Here is a 15,422-nt window from a genome sequence, read left to right on the forward strand (position 1 = left end):
TCTGTAGATTGTGTTGTGGTTCTTGGTGGCCGTTTGTTTGTTTGCTTGCTTTGGCACCTTTCATCACCCTGCATTATCACATTCATGCATGCAAAACACTCACTTACACTACTGATTACTGATTACACACACCATTGTATATTATATTTATTTTGCTTTAGTTAATAAATATATATTTTTCTACTCCTTATCTCCACGTTGTCTCCCTTTGTTACGGGCTTTGAGCCGGTTCGTGACAAGTGGGGGCTCGTCCGGGATCTTTGAACTACTGGTTTGGGAGACCGTGGAGGTACGTGTTTGCATATTGTGGTTGAGTTTGATAGGCCCAGTATTGGTTGCCTTTGTGGTTTGGTTTGTGTGCTGCGTTGGAGAGAGATAATGGTTAGTTTCCAGGCCCTGCCTAGCCTGTAAACTCTTGTTCTACTTTCTGTTGGGAAGTCAGTCTGAGGTGAGTAAATCGGCTGTGTACCTCGGTGGGAGATTTGGGTAGGGTAGTGGAACTTGCTACCCGGAGCTATAGCCTTTTTCCCCTGATAGGTTTAGCGACGTGTTTCATTTTTTGGAATATGTTGGGCATGGTTAATGTTTGTTATTTTTGTGTGGTGTCTGTGGACTGAGCAGTTGTCTCGGGGGCACATCCGTGGCTTGGTGGAATTTGCCAGCATGCTGGGGAGTTCTATTTCCTTGCCAGCGGGCTACAGTGCGTAAATTCCCACCGCAAATCTGCACGAAGACTAGGGTTGAGTTATTGTAGGTTTTGGGGAAGCTCCGTATCTCATCTCTCTTCTGTGGTACTCAGGGTGATTGTCAATTCTTGGGTTGTGGTCTGGTGTGCTCAGCAGAAGGGAAGAGCCAGAATTTTTTTTTTTGTGTGATTATGGCGTCTTATGTAGATAAGTTCATTCGCTCTCCATCAGAGGAATTGTTAGATTTAGGTACTAAAGAACAGCTGTTGAAGGTCGCGGAACACTACAAGGTTGAGATTAGTGATAAACGTCTAAAGAATTCTATTGGGTTGATATTGAAGGCCAATCTGATGGAGAGTGGTATTCTTGAAGTTACCACTGGGCCAGCCTCTGCTGAGGATTTGTCGTCTCCCCATAACGTTACAATGGACATTCCATCGGTTAGTCCTAGTAGCCTTCTTTTTGAACAGCAGAAAGAACTGCTTTTGTTACAGCTGGAGCATGATCGTGAGAAGAGAGAGCATGATCGGCAGCATGATCGTGAGAAGCTAGAGCATGATCGTGTAAAATATGAAAAGGAATTGGCATTTAAACAAGAGATGGAGCGTGCTAAAATCAAATTGCAACAAGAACGTAAAGTTGGTTAGGGAAGGAAAGATCTCAGGGGAGAGTTTGTTTTGGGAAGGTGACCCAGATTTACCTAGGGGTAGTTCCGCTTTTGGTCGTGCCCCAGAGACATTTGATATTGTTGGGAACTTACGGTTATTGTCTCGGTTTAATGAAAGGGACCCCGATACATTCTTTTCGTTGTTTGAGCGGGTTGCTGACGCTAGGAGTTGGCCTGATTCTGACCGCACTTTAATGTTGCAGTGTGTGCTGACTGGTAAAGCGCAGGAAGCATATTCAGCTCTTAGTGTACACGATAGTGCCAGTTATGATAAAGTTAAAACAGCTGTGTTACAGATTTATGAATTGGTCCCTGAGGCTTACCGCCAACGATTTAGAACTTTAAAAAGGGATGATAACCAAACTCATGTTGAGTTTGCGCGACAGTTGTCTTTACAGTTTAATCGCTGGTGTTCCGCCTCTGCAGTTGTGACTTTCCAAGGGCTGTGTGATCTGATTATGTTAGAGCAATTTAAGGACACAATTCCTGATCGTATTGCCACGTATATTAATGAACAGAAAGTAAAGAATGTTGCTGAAGCTGCAGTTTTGGCAGACGAGTATGTGTTGACTCACAAAAGTGTCTTTGCAGAACCCCGTATTCGGAAAGAGTGGGGGCGTTCGGATAGATTTGGGCTTCGCTCACCGAGATACTTTGGTTCTCGGGCAGAGTTCTATTCAACTAGGGTTGAACCTGACTCCCATGGTAAAGCTGACTTTGGGCAGGAGTGTCACTACTGTCAAGGTTCAGGTCATTGGAAAAACGAATGTCCACTTCTCAGGTCAAGGGGTGCTTACGCTAAATCTAAGCCTACTGCGTTAGCTGCACCTGTTCCACATCAGTTCATTCATGACTCATTTCCTCAGGCCCAGGAGAATGTCAAAGTCCATATTGATCCAGACTATTTACCTTTCATTACAGAAGGTTTTGTGTCTATGTTAGGAAGTAAAGACCTTGTGCCAGTGAAGATCCTGAGAGACACAGGTGCCTCTGAATCATTTGTGTTGGAGTCTGTTACCCTTTTCTGCTGAGACTGATTCGGGGAATAGTGTTCTAATTAGGGGAATAGGTTTGAACACTCTGTCAGTTCCATTGCATAAACTGATGTTGGATTGTGGGCTGGTGAAGGGTGAAGTTGTTGTGGGTGTGCGTCCTTCGTTGCCTATTGAGGGTATCGATGTTATCCTTGGGAATAACTTGGCTGGTGAGCGTGTATGGCCTGTCGTGTTTCCATCTCCAGTGGTTTCCACTAAGCCGTCATTTGTTGGGATTCCTGATGAGTGTACAGAGTTTCCCAGAGGTGTTCTCTGCGTGTGCAGTGACACGTTCTATGAGCCGTGGCGAACTGGTCACTGCGCCGACTAATGATAATAATACAAAGTATGTCACTGTTTTCCCTGCTATCCCGTTATCTATAACCCGCTCAGATCTAATCAATGCGCAACGGGATGACCCCACGTTGGAAGAGTTGCGTGATCAAATTGTGCCTATAGAACAGTTGGGAGATGTCGCCCATGGCTATTTTCTCCAAGAGGATGTCCTGATGAGAAAGTGGGTGTCTCATGATAGTGTTTTTCTGGGGGAGGCAATTAGTCAGGTGGTTGTACCAGTTAAGCTTCGTGAGTTGGTGTTGGAAACTTCTCACAGCGACGTGGCTGGACATATGGGGGTGAGGAAAACCTACAATCGCATATTAAGACATTTCTTTTGGCCTAGATTAAAGAGGGATTAAAGAGGGATGTTTCTGATTTTATCAAAACTTGTCACACCTGTCAATTAACTGGTAAGCCTAATCAAGCTATTAAACCAGTACCATTATTTCCTATTCCTGTACTCAGCCAACCTTTTGAGTATCTGATTATTGACTGTGTGGGTCCTCTGCCTCGTTCTAAAAAGGGTAGCAGTTACCTGTTCACTGTGATGTGTCAGACCACCCAGGTTCTTCAACAGCTCCATATTAAACACATTTTGTCTAGCGCCTATCACGCGCAAAGTCAAGGAGCACTGGAACGTTTCCATCAAACACTTAAGTCTTTGTTGAGAACTTATTGTACTGAGATGGATAAGGATTGAGAGGAGGGGTTGCCTTGTTTACTGTTAGCCGCTAAGGAAGTTTCACAGGAGAGCACAGGTTTCAGTCCAAATTACCTTGTGTTTGGACATAGGGTGCGTGGACTTTTATCTGTTCTCCAGGATGACTGGAAGTCTCCCGAGCCTCCTCAGTCCCTGTTATCGTATGTGTGTGATTTCCGGCGACGGCTGTACACCGCTGGTGAAATGGCTAAAGAGAAGTTATCATCTTCACAGGAGAGGATGAAGGGCATTTTTGATCGCCGAACTGAGCCTCGTCACTTTAGTCCAGGTGACCAGGTTCTTGCTCTGCTGACAATTGTTGGTTCTCCTTTTCAAGCCAAGTTTCAAGGTCCATATACAGTGGTGCGCCAGTACACTGAGCAAATTTATCTAGTTGCCACTCCAGAACGGAGGAAAGCACACCAGCTGTGCCATGTAAATCTGTTAAAACCCTATTATGCACGTTCCTCTGAGACTGAACAGTGGGATTCTACAGAGGACTGTAAAACCTGTTCTTTTGGCTGATACCGTTGTTTCCTTGGGTTCTTGTCGTGCTAGATCTGTGCATGAGGAGGAAGATGTTCCTGGTCCTGACGATTGTATATTGCAGGGTAGATTGAAAAATTCAGAAACACTGGATATTTTAGACAGTCTTCTCACTCACCTACCTGTTGATGGGCGGAAAGAGATGGTTGGTCTGATTCAGAGATTTCCAAGTTTGTTTTCTGATACACCTACACGTACAAACTTAATAGAACATGATATTGACATTGGAGGTGCTGACCCCATTCGTCAGCGGTTCTATAGAGTTTCTTCAGAGAAACTCACGTTGTCTGGATGCTGAGGTCAAGTACATGCTGGAGAGTAAGATAGCAGAGCCTTCTTTCTCCAGTTGGGCTTCTCCCTGTATCTTGATCAGGAAACCGGATGGAACAAACCGTTTTTGTACGGACTACCGTAAGATAAACAGTGTCACAAAGCCAGATTCATTTCCTCTTCCTCGGATGGAGGACTGTGTTGATCAAGTCGGTGCAGCTAAGTTTGTGAGCAAATTTGACCTGTTAAAAGGCTATTGGCAGGTGCCACTGACGAGTAGGGCACGTGAAATCTATGAATCGCTGGAAGTGACTATGAATCGCTGGAAGTGACTATGAATCGTTGTGAGTTGTAAAAATTAAGAAGGACCCTGATGTTCTTTTCGTTGGAGCTTGTAGCTGTTGGTCTTTTGTGCCATGTTCCTGAATGTTTACATGACTGACCATTGTTTCGGGTTGTCATGTTCTATCTTTCCTGTCTGTTCCCTCCTGGTCTTGTGTTCTTCTTTCCTCTTAAAATATTGCTTCATATGCACAAAGGTTGCTGAGGTCTGGGGAGGAGGAGGAGGAGGTTGGTTGGTGCAGGTGGAGGTGTGAACACATAACCCCTCGTAAATTTGGGACGCAGAGGCCAGTATGTTGTTCCGGGGTCCTTGTTGGTCCCCGGTTTTATGGGGGGGGATGTGACGACCCTCCCACTCTGTCTGCCGTATTCTCTCTGTTATTTCCTTATTAGGATGCTGGTGGGCGGAGTTGGGAGGGTCGTCAGCTACATGGGAAACACCTGGGCCCGGTGTCTCCCAGGATAAATACACCACTTCCCCATTCATGGAGGAGACTCTCTCCATGCAGACACCCTCTGTAGATTGTGTTGTGGTTCTTGGTGGCCGTTTGTTTGTTTGTTTGCTTTGGCACCTTTCATCACCCTGCATTATCACATTCATGCATGCAAAACACTCACTTACACTACTGATTACACACACCATTGTATATTATATTTATTTGCTTTAGTTAATAAATATATATTTTTCTACTCCTTATCTCCACGTTGTCTCCCTTTGTTACGGGCTTTGAGCCGGTTCGTGACACCAGAAATGTTCCATACTCACAAAAAGCTTCATTCTGTCAAATGTTGTTTACATCCCTGTTAGTGAGCATTTCTCCTTTGTCTAGATAATCCATCCACCTGACAGGTGTGGAATATCAGAAGCTGATTAAACAGCATGATCATTACACAGGTGCACCTTGTGCTGGAGAAAATAAAAAGTCACTCTTAACTGTGGAGTTTTGCCACACATCACAATGCCACAGATGTTTTAAGGGTGTGTGGAATTGGCATGCTGACTGCAGGAATGTCCACCGGGGCTGTTACCAGAGAATGTAATGTTTATTTCTCTCCCATAAGCTGCCTCCAATGTTGTTTTAGAGAATTTGGCATTGTGTGGGTGAGCGGTGTGTTGTGAACAGAGTGCCCCATGGTGGCCGTGGGGTTATGGTATGGGCAGGCAGTAAAATCTTTGAAATTGTTAAATGTTGCATGTATATTTTTGTTCAGTATAAATATACCTGACATAAAAGACGCACAGAGTAAACATGTGTCATCAAGCGAGGACCAGTTCCTATGACATCACATGATGATCATCTCCTTTAACCTGGTACCTGTCATTTCCTTTAAACCCTGGATGTAGATAATATTGAATGTTGACTTTGTATTAAAAGCAGGATGATTGAATATACCACATAATGAGTCATTTAGTTCCTCTGTCCTTGTATGTGAGTGTCTGACAGCTGGCTGAGAATCATGCACTGTAAAACAATAGGATTGAAAACAAGGGAAGACGAGCAAGGAGAAAGCCTTCATCATGAGATTAATCTCAAGGACTTGGAAGGTGTGAACTGTGAAGTGTATGCTTGATATTCTTCCACTAGATGGAGTCCGTACTCCCTTTCTTGCTGGAACATGGCTCCTTACTGCTTCCAGAAATGCATTCACAGTCACACAGATGCTATGCTGACACATGCTTTTCTTTGAGCCCAAATGGTTTCCTTTGAATCAAATACCATTTTATTGGTCGCATACGCATATTTAGCGGGCACTATTGCAGGTGTAGGGAAATGCTTGTGTTCCTAGCTCCAACAGTGCAGTAATATCTCAAAATAAACAATACACACAAATCTAAAAAGTAAAAGAATGAAATAAAGAAATATAGAACATTATTAGGAGCAATGTCGGAGTCTAGAATATATATATTTATTTATATATAAATAGCGGTTCACAACACATATATATATATATACACAGCACCAGTCAAAAGTTTGGACAAACCTACTCATTCAAGGGTTTTCTTTATTTTTACTATTTTCTACATTGTAGAATAATAGTGAAGACATCACAACTATGAAATAACCCATATGGAATTTTGTAGTGAGCAAAAAAGTGTTAAACAAATGAAAACAGCCACCCTTTGCCTTAATGACAGCTTTGCACACTCTTGGCATTCTCTCAACCAGCTTCAAATGGAATGCATTTTCAACAGTTTTGAAAGAGTTCCCACATATGTTGAGCACTTCTTGGCTGCGTTTCCTTCACTCTGCGTTCTAACTCATCCCAAACCATCTCAATTGGGTTGAGGTCTGGTGATTGTGGAGGCCAGGTCATCTGATGCAGCACTCCATCACTCTCCTTCTGGGTCAAATAGACCTTACAAAGACTGGAGGTGTGTTTTGGTTCATTGTCCTGTTGAAAAACAAATGATAGTCCCTCTAAGCTCAAACCAGATGGGATGACATATCGCTGCAGAATGCTGTGGTAGCCATGCTGGTTAAGTGTGCCTTGAATTCTAAATAAATCACTGACAGTGTCACCAGCAAAGCACCATCACACCTCCTCCTCCTCCAGGGAACCACACATGCAGAGATCATCCGTTCACCTACTCTGCATTTCACAAAGACACGGCGGATGGAACCAAAAATCTCAAATTTGGACTCATCAGACCAAAGGACAGATTTCCACCAGTCTAATTTCCATTGCTCGTGTTTCTTGGCCCAAACAAGTCTCTTCTTATTATTGGTGTCCTTTAGTAGTGGTTTCTTCGCAGCAATTCGACCACGAAGACCTGATTCACGCAGTCTCCTCTGAACAGTTGATGTTGAGATTTGTCAGTTACTTGAACTCTGTGAAGCATTTATTTGGGCTGCAATTTCTGAGACGAGTAACTTTATTGAACTTATCCTCTGCAGCAGAGGTAAGTCTGGGTCTTCATTTTCTGTGGCGGTCCTCATGAGAGCCAGTTTCATCATAGTGCTTGATGGTTTTTGCGACTGCACTTGAAGAAACTTAAAAAGTTCTAGAAATTTTCCAGATTGACTGACCTTCATGTCTTATAGTAATGATGGACTGTCGTTTCTCTTTGCTTATTGGAGCTGTTCTTGGACTTGGTATTTTACCAAATAGGGCTATCTTCTGTATACCACACCTACATTGCCTTGTTACAACAACTGATTGGCACAAATGCATTAAGAAGGAAAGAAATTGCACAAATTAACTTTTAACAAGGTACACCTGTTAATTTAAATGCATTCCAGGTGACTAACTCATGAAGCTGGTTGAGAGAATGCCAAGAGCGTGCAAAGCTGTCATCAAGGCAAAGGGTGGCTACTTTGAAGAATCTGAAATATAAAAAATATTTTGATTTGTTTAGCACTTTTTTGGTTCCTACCTGATACCATATATGTGTTATTTCAAAATGTTGATGTCTTCACTATTATTCTACAATGTAGAAAATTGTATAAATAAAGAAAAACCCTGGAATGACTTGTTCCACGTTTTGTTACATTACAACCTTATTCTAATTTTTTATTTATTTTTTATCCTAACAAGGGGGGTTAATGTAAATAGTCCGGGTGGCCATTGGATTAATTGTTCAGCAGTTCTATAACATAGGGGTAGAAGCTGTTAAGGAGCCTTTTGGACCTAGACTTGGCACTCTGGTATCTCTTGCCGTGCGGTAACAGTCTATGACTTGGGTAACTGGATTCTTTGACAATTTTTGGGCCCTTCCTCTGACACTGCCTACTACAGTTGAAGTCAGAAGTCTACATACGTAAAGGTTACCTAAGTTTACATTAGGTTGAAGTCATTATAGCTCATGTTTCAACCACTCCACAAATTTCTTCTTAACAAACTATAGTTTTGGCAAGTCGGTTAGGACATGTACATTGTGCATGAAAAGTCATTTTTCCAACAATTGTTTACAGACAGATTATTTCACTTATAATTCACTGTATAACAATTCCAATGGGTCAGACGTTTACAAACACTAAGTTGACTGTGCCTTTAAACAGCTTGGAAAATTCCAGAAGATGTCATGGCTTTAAAATCTTCTGATAGGCTAATTGACATCATTTGAGTCAATTGGAGGTGTACCTGTGGATGTATTTCAAGGCCTACCTTCAAACTCAGTGCCTCTTTGCTTGACATCATGGGGAAAAACAAAAGAAATCAGCCAAGACCTCAGACAGAAAATTGTAGACCTCCACAAGTCTGGTGGAGCAACTTCCAAACACCTGAAGGTACCACGTTCATCTGTACAAACAATAGTACGCAAGTATAAACACCATGGGACCACATAGCCGTCATACCGCTCAGGAAGGAGATGCATTCTGTCTCCTAGAGATGAACGTACTTTGGTACGAAAATTTCAAATCAATCTCAGATCAACAGCAGAGGACGTTGTGAAGATGCTGGAAACCGGTACAAAAGTATCTATGTCCACAGTAAAACGAGCCCTATATCGACATAACCTGAAAGGCCGCTCAGCAAGGAAGAAGCCACTGCTTCAAAACCGCCATAAAAAAGCCAGACTACGGTTTTCAACTGCACATGGGGACAAAGATCGTACTTTTTGGAGGAATGTCCTCTGGTCGGATGAAACAAAAAATGGAACTGTTTGGCCATAATGACCATCATTATGTTTGAAGAAAAAAAGGGGGGGAGGCTTGCAAGCCAAAGAACACCATCCTATCCATGAAGCACGGGGGTGGCAGCATCATGTTGTGGGGGTGCTTTGCTGCAGGAGGGTCTGGTGCACTTCACAAAATAGATGGCATCATGAAGATTGAAAATTATGTAGATATATTGAAGCAACTTCTCAAGACATCAGTAAGGAAGTTAAAGCTTGGTTGCAAATGGGTCTTCAAAATGGACAATGACCACAAGCATACTTCTAAAGTTGTGGCAAAATGGCTTAAGGACAACAAAGTCAAGGAATTGGAGTGGCCATCACAAAGCCCTGATCTCAATCCCATAGAAAATTTGTGGGCAGAACTGAAAAAGTGTGTGCGAGCAAGGAGGCCTACAAACCTGACTCAGTTACACCAGCTCTGTCAGGAGGAATGGGACAAAATTCACCCAACTTATTGTGGGAAGCTTGTGGAAGGCTACCCGAAACATTTGACCCAAGTTAAACAATTTAAAGGCAATGCTACCAAACACTAATTGAGTGTATGTAAACTTCTGACCCATTGGGAATGTGATGAAAGAAATATAAGCTGAAATAAATAATTATCTACTATTATTCTGACATTTTACATTCTTAAAATAAAGCGGTGATCCTAACTGACCTAAGCCAGGGAATTTATACTAGGATTAATGTCAGGAATTGTGAAAAGCTGAGTTTAAATGTATTTGGCTAAGGTGTATGTAAACTTCTGACTTCAACTGTAGGTCCCGGGCAGGAAGCTTGGTTCCAGTGAAGAAATGGGCCATACACTACCCTCTGTAGCACCTTACGGTCGGATTCCGAGCAGTTGCCATACCAAGCAGTGATGCAACTGGTCAGCATGCTCTCTGTAGAACTTTTTGAGGATCTGAGCCCCCATGCCAAATCTTTTCAGTCTCCTGAGAGGGGAAATGTGTTGTCGTGCCCTCTTCACGACTCTCTTGGTTTGATGTGGACACCAAGGAACTTGAAACTCTCGACCCGCTCCACTGCAGCCCAGTCAATGTTTATGGGGGCCTGTTCAGCCCTCCTTTTCCTGTAATCCACAATCAGCTCCTTTGTCTTGCTCATATTCAGGGAGAGGTTGTGTTCCTGGCACCACAATGCCAGGTCTCTGACCTCCTCCCTATTGGCTTTCTCATCATTATCGGTAATCAGGCCTACCGCTGCTGTGTCGTCAGCAAACTTAATGGTGTTGTTGGAGTCGCACTTGGCCACGCAGTCGTGTGTGAACAGGGAGTACAGGTGTGGACTAAGCACGCACCCCTGAGGGGCCCGGTGTTGACGATCAGTGTGGCAAATGTGTTGTTGCCTAACCTTAACACCTGGGGGTGGCAGGTAGTCCAGGATCCAATTGTATTGGAATGTGTTTAGTCCCGGGGTACTTAGCTTAGTGATAAGCTTTGTGGGCACTATGGCATTGAATGCTGAGCTGTAGTCAATGAACAGCATTCTCACATAGATGTTCCTTTTTTACAGGTGGAGAGCAATTGAGATTGCGTCATCTGTGGATCTGTTCGGAAGGTATGTGAATTGGAGTGGGTCTAGGGTTTCCGAGATTATGGTGTTGATGTGAGCCATGATTAGCCTTTCAAAGCACTTCATGGTTCCCGACTTGAGTACTATGGGGCGGTAGTCATTTAGACAGGTTACCATCGCATTCTTGGGCACAGGGACTATGGTGGTCTGCTTGAAACAGAGATTGAGAGAGATTGAAAATGTAATTGAAGACACTTGCCAGTTGGGCTGTGCATGCTCTGAGTACACGCCCTTAATATTAGACATCACGCACCAGCAGTTATTGACAAATACACATACACCCTTGCCCCTCGTCTTACCAGACGTAGCTGCTCTGTCCTGCCGATGCACGGAAAACCCAGCCAGCTCTATATTATCAATGTTGTCGTTCAGCCACGACTCTGTGAAACATAAGATATTAGAGTTTTTAATGTCCCATTGGTAGGATAGTCTCGACCGTAGAGCGTCGAGTTTGTTTTCCAGTAATTGCACGTTGGCCAATAGAACCGATGGTAATGGTGATTTACTCACTAACCTCTGAATCCTCACAAGGCACTCTGACCTTCTCCCTCTATATTTCCACCTTTTCTTCATGCGAATGACAGGGATTTGGGCCTGGTCTCCAGAAAGTAGTATATCCTTTGCGTTGGACCATTAAGTACCAAAACAAGGTTGAAGGTAATAGGCTTGATGACTTCATCTTCAACCATCCATAGATCCCCTTGTGACAGGGGAAATTGAAGCGTGTGACAGGTGAAATTGATGCTTGTGACAGGGGAAATTGAAGCTTGTGACAGGGGGAATTAAAGCTTGTGACAGGGGGAATTGAAGCTTGTGACAGGGGGAATTGAAGCGTGTGACAGGGGGAATTGAAGCGTGTGACAGGGGGAATTGAAGCTTGTGACAGGGGGAATTGAAGCTTGTGACAGGGGGAATTGAAGCTTGTGACAGGGGAATTGAAGCTTGTGACAGGGGAATTGAACAGGGGGAATGAAGCGTGTGACAGGGGAATTGAAGCTTGTGACAGGGGGAATTGAAGCTTGTGACAGGGGGAATTGAAGCTTGTGACAGGGGGAATTGAAGCTTGTGACAGGGGGAATTGAAGTGTGTGACGGGGAATTGAAGCGTGTCACAGGGGGAATTGAAGCTTGTGACAGGGGGAATTGAAGTGTGTGACGGGGAATTGAAGCGTGTCATAGGGGGAATTGAAGCTTGTGACAGGGGGAATTGAAGTTTGTTGTGTGCAACAGGAAGGGGTAATTCAATGCAAACTTGACTAAACAATATACAGAAACGCATTGCGCTCGACCGCTCAGTTTTCCACCACAAAACACCAGAAAATGACCAAGAGTTGAACCAGCACACCTGCTTTACACTATGATGTGACTATTAGATGTACAATGTTTCTTCTGAGAAACATATTTAAAATAAATAGTTTCACCATAATAAAACAAGAGTTCAGTTCACATAGGGCTGTTGCAATCATAACATTTTGTCTGACTGTTATTACCATGCAAAAGAGCAAGTGTGCATATGAAGTGGCTATGTTGAGTGTAAAAGTGACCATTTGAAATAGGTCATATATGCTAGATTGGGAGTTACTTGGCCACTTTAGTTGTGAATGATACAAACCTTACAATGTCTCAGAAATCAAAACATATATGGGCTGTATGATATGACTATAGGCTATTGATGATTTTAGAATGTAGCAACAAAAAAAGCTTGCGCACACTGTTCTTTCATCAAATGATGACATTTTCACATCAGGCTATTCTCTATTTAATCTCGTCTTTAATAATATGTAAAAGTAGTTTCGATATAGAATGGCCCATTATCAAATGGGACGGAAGAGGGGCAGGAGAATAAAGATGGCATCCATATGCACAAGGTGGCAGTTTTCCCTTTGGTTCGTTTTTCAGGCTACTCCGGTTATTTCACTCCACACATCAACCACTGTTTGAGGAGCATGCAGCCTCTAGCTGTGCAACGTCATATTCCACCCAAACTCTGCATGCCATGGGCAACCCTGTTCCTACATTTACCAAGTGCCTTTTTTCGGAAGCCAAGTGAAATCTGTTCATCTATAGTAACATGTTTTCACAACGACAGCCTCTCTCTCTGCCTGCTGGAGAAAGGAATGAAGGACAGAGAGGAGGAGATGAAAACGCACGGTGGTGATGAAATATTCTGTATCTAAAGGTAATGTGACAGCCTATTAATTATGAAAATGTAAATATATATTACTAGGCTATTCAAAATCAAATCCAAATTCACTATAATTGTAGGCTTAGCCACCATGCACAATCAATGAGCCAACAGCATCGCCTAGGCCTATACGTTCTCTTCCAGACTCATTAATAGAATGTTTGGAGAGTAGCATAAGGTAACCATACCATACAGTATGCATAATAAAACAGCCCATGCTCAAAGGCCATTACTAGAATGTGTTTCATTTCAGAGTATAGGCTAGACCAGTGGTTCCCAAACTTCTCATAGACCCTTCAAACATTCAACCTCCAGCTGCGTACCCTCTCTAGCACCAGGGTCAGCGCCCTCTCAAATGTTGTTTTTTGCTATCATTGTAAGCCTGCCACACACACACTATACAATACATTTATTAAACATAAGAATGAGTGTGAGTTTTTGTCACAACAAGGCATGTGGGAAGTGAGAAACAGCTCTTATAGGACCAGGGCACAAATAATAATATAATAATAATGTATAATTTTGCTCTTTATTTAGCCATCTTACATATAAAACCTTATTTGTTCATTTAAAATGGTGAATAACTCACCACAGGTTAATGAGAAGGGTGTGCTTGAAAGGATGCACATAACTCTGCAATATTGGGTTGTATTGGAGAGTCTCACTCTTAAATAATTGTCCACACACAGTCTGTGCCTGTATTTAGTTGTCATGCTAGTGTGGGCTGAGAATCCACTCTCACATAAGTACATTGTTGCAAAGGGCATCAGTGTATTAACAGCACGAACGATTTGCCAAGACAGGATATCCTGAGCGCAGCCCAATCCAGAAATCTGGCAGTGGCTTCTGATTAAATTGCATTTTCACAGAACAGCTTGTTGTAATTTCGATGAGGCTCTTGTTCAGATATCGGTAAGTGGACTGGAGGCAGGGCATGAAAGGAATAACGAATCCAGTTGTTTGTGTCGTCCATTTCTGGGAAGTACCTGCGTAATTGCACACCCAGCTCACTCAGGTGCTTCGCTGTATCACATTTGACATTGTCCGTAAGCTTGAGTTCATTTGCAGACAAAAAATCATGGAATGATAGAAATACCTGTGTGTTGTCCTTGTTAATCCAGACAGAGAAGAGCTCCAACTTCTTAATCATAGCCTCAATTTTTTTCCCGCACATTGAATAAAGTTGCGGAGAGTCCCTGTAATCCTAGATTCAGATCATTCAGGAGAGAAAAAACATCACCCAGATAGGCCAGTCATGTGATGAACTGTGGTCAGACAAGTGAAAAGTATGATCAGTAAAGAAAACTTTAAGCTCGTCTCTCAATTTAAAAAAACGTGTCATTACTTTGCCCCTTGATAACCAGTGCACTTCTGTATGTTGTAAAAGCGTTACATGGTCGCTGCCCATATCATTGCATAATTTAGAAAATACACGAAAGTTCAGGGGCCTTGCTTTAACAAAGTTAATCATTTTCACTGTAGTGTCCAAAACGTTTTTCAAGCTTTCAGGCATTCCCTTGGCAGCAAGAGCCTCTCAGTGGGTGCAGCAGGGTACCCAAGAGCCTCTCAGTGGATGCAGCAGGGTACCCAAGAGCCTCTCAGTGGATGCAGCAGGGTACCCAAGAGCCTCTCAGTGGATGCAGCAGGGTACCCAAGAGCCTCTCAGTGGATGCAGCAGTGTACCCAAGAGCCTCTCAGTGGATGCAGCAGTGTACCCAAGAGCCTCTCAGTGGATGCAGCAGTGTACCCAAGAGCCTCTCAGTGGATGCAGCAGGGTACCCAAGTGGCTTCAGGAGCAACTGCTTGCACGCATGTTACCACTCCACCATGTCTCCCTGTCATGGCTTTTGAGTCATCAGTTCAAATACTAACAAATCTTGACCACCAACGTCCATTTGATGTCACAAAGCAGTCCAGTACTTTAAAAATATGCTCTCGTGTTGTCCTTGTTTCCAGTGGTTTGCTGAAGAGGATGTCTTCCTTAATTGACCACCTATAAAAGTAACGGACATATACCAGGAGCTGTGCCAGGCCCGCCACATCTGTTGACTCATCCAGCTGTAACGCATATAATTCACTGGCTTGTATGTGAAGCAGTAATTGTTTCAAAACATCTCCTGCCATGTCACTGATGCGTCGTGAAACAGTGTTGTTTGATGAAGACATTGTCTGTATAGTTTTTTGGGCCTTTTCCCCTATCATTGTCCCAGCCATATCTGCGGCAGCAGGAAGAATTAAGTCCTCCTCAATAGTATGGGGCTTGCCTGTCCTAGCCACTCAGTAGCTCACTATATAAGGTGCTTCTAGATCCTTCTTATTAATGGTATCTGTTGCTTTTATACTTGTTTTACTACTCAAAACTCATCTTAATTCTCACTCAAAAAACTCCTGTGGGTTATTTTTCAAATTGGCATGTTTCGTTTCTAAATGTCTGTGCAACAGTGAAGGTTTCACCCAC

The sequence above is a fragment of the Oncorhynchus nerka genome, linkage group LG9b (assembly GCF_034236695.1).
Source record: "Oncorhynchus nerka isolate Pitt River linkage group LG9b, Oner_Uvic_2.0, whole genome shotgun sequence".
NCBI classification, from domain to species: Eukaryota; Metazoa; Chordata; class Actinopteri; order Salmoniformes; family Salmonidae; genus Oncorhynchus; species Oncorhynchus nerka.